General features: G+C 42.5%; 1 non-coding gene across 1 annotated transcript; it reads left to right on the plus strand.

The window, feature by feature from the left end:
• Nucleotides 1–2952: 2952 nt before the first annotated feature.
• On the plus strand, nt 2953–3027 carry Trnat-ugu. Its single transcript has one exon. It is a non-coding gene; the product is annotated as a tRNA-Thr (tRNA).
• The last annotated feature ends 1948 nt before the right edge of the window (nt 3028–4975 follow it).

Below are 4975 nucleotides of genomic sequence, written 5' to 3' on the forward strand. Positions count from 1 at the left end.
ATAAAGCCGGCCGAAGTGGCCGTGCGGTTAAAGGCGCTGCGGTCTGGAACCGCAAGACCGCTACGGTCGCAGGTTCGAATCCTGCCTCGGGCGTGGATGTTTGTGATGTCCTTAGGTTAGTTAGGTTTAACTAGTTCTAAGTTCTAGGGGACTAATGACCTCAGCAGTTGAGTCCCATAGTGCTCAGAGCCATTTGAACCAACCTAAATATAAACAAAAATTCACTTTGTTTCCATAAATAAATAATTCCTTACACATAAACGATAAAACAATACGCGGTCGGATGTACCCCACGATTTAGCTGTCTGCTTTACCCCACCATGCCATTTTTCATTTAACACACATAGAAACAATTTACACGAAATTTCCAACAAAAATGATACATACACTGAACAGGTCACTAAATGCACTACAAAATCACTTAACGTTTGTTTGGGTAAGATTTATTTTTAATAAGGTAAATCTAGTGATGCAATTTGTACAAAAATTAAATGGTAACAATCGAAAACACACTTGCTGTCTTTTCAGTGTCTAAATGTCAACTGCGGCAAAGATGTCAAGGTGATATTTTCGTTATTTCGAATGCTCTATATGGTAACACTAATGCTAAATTACTCCGCTTTGCCGTTTCTCACAATTAGAGGGCTGTCGAGTTTACCCACCAGTCGGATTTACCCGTTAGGGGTGAGGATTCTCATCCAAATGCCATACTCACCTGCACGTGGTGCACCCTACTGTAAACTGACGAGACTCTGGCCACCGAGTGACTGCCGGGATAAGGAGTCCTCCTCTTCCATGCTAACTGGCTTCTTGGAAGGCGGATGAGCGGGTAGAGATTGGGGCATTAAGATAGCCCTGGGTTGAGAAATCATCCCTAAAAGCGGAAGATGCAATGATGGACAACGGCATGGGACACCAATGGTAGGTGCGACTCTTTGAGCCGTGGTGAAGGAAACTCACCTAGGAGAAAGCTATTCTGATCACAAACTGGGTGGCTCAGAATAGTGTATGGCAGCCCCTCTACTGAATTTGGGCTCGGATTGACGCTAACCTACCAGCCTTAAATTATAAGATTAAACAAGAAGGCAAACGAAAGTACCGGACTGATCAAAATGTTGACAACTATGGAATGTTTAATGGAATGATTGGTGTGCGAATTGGAGCTTGGAATATTATATCAATCATGACACGAGGAATGAAGCAGTTGGACACAGTACTAGGCAACTATAAGTGCCTTGTAGCAGCTAGAAAAGAATCCCCCAAGGAATCATGAAGGTTGGAGATCACTACACATTGTTCAACATCAATGAGGAATGGCCAGATTTGACCTCTGGAGTGGGATTTGCTGTTCACAACAAGGTTTTCTCAGCGGTTAGTAAATGGATCCCAATAAATGATCGTATTTGCGCGATGATTCTGAAGGCACCACCATACAAGATTTGCATTGTTAACTGTCATGCACTATCGGAGGACACAGATGATGAGGTAAAGAACAACTTTTACTCTGAGTTGGAGGACACTATTGACATACTATCGCGACATTCGATCCCTTTAGTCCTGGATAATCTCAATGCACAAATTAGGAAAGAAAATGAATATCGTCCCACAATTGGGCCGAATAGTTTAGACCAACGAAAATGGTGTTTGGTTGATAAATTTTGCTGACCTTAGAAGAATGATCATTAGTAGCACCTACTTCCCACTGAAAGAGAGACATAAAGCCACATGGATATCACCAAATGGTAAGACGAAAAACCAGATTGATCATGCATTGGTGGATGGAAGGCATTGTGGATGCATGGAGCAAGTACGAATGTACTCTAGTGCTGATATGAATTCAGATCACTTTTTAGTAGTTTTGAAGATCTGTCTAAAACTCTCTATAAAATGGCAAAGGAAAAGAGAAGGAGTAGTTCGTCATAATAAGGACAACCTTTCAAATTAGCACGTAACACAGCGGTACCAAGATAGAATAACTGGGTCGCTTCTGTCAACAGAGGCCCCGGATAATGTAGAAGGAATATGGACACATTTGAAGGAAGTGGTTATCGAGAGTGGAAAGGAAGAACTGGGACGACAACTTAACCATGGTTTGATGATGAATGCCAATCGACAAAGGTAGAATGGAGAAGAAATTAGAGTGGTTAAATCACATGACAGAAGATACACAACCAATATGCTCAGAAGTGAGACAACTGACAGACAGGCTTATTACAAGGAAAAAAGGAGAATATGGGAAGAAACTGTTGGTGGCAGTTGAGGAATCGGAGAAAACAGCGCACTCATTTTTCAAGTTGCTTGAGCCAATTATAAACGGCAAACTTTAATCCTAACATACGCAGGAGGGAATGTCGTACACCCTCTGGAGCAAGGAAATCAGTTTGGAAAGCATTTCATAAAATTGCTAAATGTAGAAACTCCAGAAAGTTGGGTAGAACAAGAATGGGAGTTAAATACAGAGAAGAGATGAGAGCAATGTAGAGTCACTCAAAAACAATAAAGAGCCAGGTGATAGTGGCACTAGTGCAGAACTAGTTAGAAACGGAGGGGAAGTTTTACTGGAGACTGTGTCAAAATCTAGTCATCAGAGGAGATCCCGGTTAAATGGAAGAGAGCAACTGTATGCCCATTAGAAAAGGAGATGCTACAAAAGTAGACAATTATCGAGGAATCTCGCTGCTTGAGATAGGTGATAAAGTCTTAACCTCCCCGTTATTTTATACTTATATGGATATGGTGTCTGTTCTGGCAATCCGGCTTTGAACTTCTTCTTCTGTGCGGATGCACACATATTGCCCGAACTCTTACGAGACTTGGTAACAATGTCTTCCACGAGTAATGAGTGCGTTGCGGTGGGACACTACGAATGTAGTGTGTGAACATACAAGGTAAGAATGTGGGTCTCGCGGGAGGCGTGCGCGAGATAGACCCTGCAGTCGCACTTTCATCTGTGCCCTCGGTGGCTCAGATGGATAGAGCGTCTGCCATGTAAGCAGAAGATCCCGGGTTCGAGTCCCGGCCGGTGCACACATTTTCACCTGCCCCGTTGATATATATCAAAGCCCGTCAGCAGCTGGAGGTATTAATATAATTCTAATTTCCCTGTTACTTAGTAGCCTGAAACCTGCTGTACAAGAGCTTATAGGACCATATCAATGAGGATTCTAGGCAGTACGCTCGGCCATAGATCATATTTTTACGCTACGACACGTAATGGAAAAGTACTGTGAATTTGATAGACAATTATACCTCATATTTATATATTTCCGACAGGCTTATGACAACATTAATGGGACAGTATCATGGAGGATAATGCAGGAGTTGGGCATCACAAGAAAATACAGCAATGTGATTGAAGCATGTTATACAGATACAAGCTGCCAAGAATGGTTTGGAAACAAAATGTTAGAGCGTTTCTCTGTTCAACGCGCTTTGAGAAAAGGAGATTCTTTGTCCGCAGTGCTATTCAACATTGCATTGGAAAAGGTACGACGTGAAATTGGTAATGACTGGAAGATGGATATGATTTGAACTGACACAATATTGTCCTTTGCCGATAATTTGGTGATTATGGGAGACTCACTTAATCAGATAGCGTCTGACACCACTAGGTTCACGAAAGAGGCGAGCAAAGTGGGATTAGCTGTCAACGCCGAGAAAAACATATATATGATCATCTCACGTCGACAGGGTTTCCCTACCACTATCAATCTAGATAGACACAATTTTGAATGAGTAGAGAAATTTAATTACCTGGGATCGATTCTGTCCAATAAAACTGAGGTTGAGAAAGAGATTCAACAGAGAATAGTTACTGGTAATCGTGCCTTCTTTAGTCTCAATAACTTATTCAAGTCACGCTTGGCCTCACAAAACAGCAAGATCAAACTTTACATGTCACTGGTAAAACCAGTTCTGTCATATGGCTAAGAGACGTGGGCGACTTCACAAACACTTTAAGAACGCATTTGCGCATATGAAAGGAAAGTTCTCAGAAAGATCTATGGGTGTACATTCAACAGAGAAAAGGGAAGATGGAAAAGGAGGCAAAAAGAAGACTTGTACCAACGTTTTGGGAGAGCTGACGTTGGTAGGACCATCAGTGGACGACTACTGTAGTGGTTGGGACATGTCTTACGAGCTGGAGAATCTATCCCCAACCGAGTGTTCAATACACAGCTGACTGGAAGACTTGAGAGGTCGCCGAAGGACTGGGTGGAAATATAGGATGATGAGAATGTTTCAGGAGGTAGAAACAACAGCATCACTGGGAGATGCAGTGGACAGAAGAAAGTGGAACAACATCTGCCGGATATACCTGCAACTGTGATCATGACAATGCTCCTTACTGGGTCACTGATTGTGTTCTTGATCTTTGTACAGTGTGTTATTCTGGGTTGTAATATATCTTTTGCTTTCTGATATGGGCCTTTATGGCCCGTTATGTACAATCATATATATATATATATGTGTGTGTGTGTGTGTGTGTGTGTGTGTGACTGAGGGAGTCTGAGGTTCAGCATAACAGCATGTGGATGGGAGGAGGCTCCATGGACTTACAGAGTCTTGGTAAGACCATATGTGGAAAACGAGAAGCCTATAGTTACCAGTTTGGGTATTTAGCTGTTATTCAAATTTGAGCAAGTACCACCACATTTCGCGGCAGCTGGTCGCCATAAGATCGGATATACCAGTGAAAACTGAATTTAGGCGTCAATAATGGAATATCGAGGTTTGCGCCATGCCCAAATTAGCATTAAGAAAACATACAAACTCATGCAGTCTGATGATGGAAAACATTACTACGACTGCCCACCGTGAGCTTTAACGCCGCCTGGTGGCATTGTGGTCACTTTACGCTGTAGGGCAAGTATGTAAGAGTAGCACACATGAACTGGAAACCTTTCTGACGACAATACGGGTAAAAAATCGGCGAAGCCACTGAGATTAGCGGCTTTGACAAAAGGCGGATTGT

This window comes from Schistocerca americana, chromosome 4 (assembly GCF_021461395.2).
Source record: "Schistocerca americana isolate TAMUIC-IGC-003095 chromosome 4, iqSchAmer2.1, whole genome shotgun sequence".
Taxonomy (NCBI): Eukaryota; Metazoa; Arthropoda; class Insecta; order Orthoptera; family Acrididae; genus Schistocerca; species Schistocerca americana.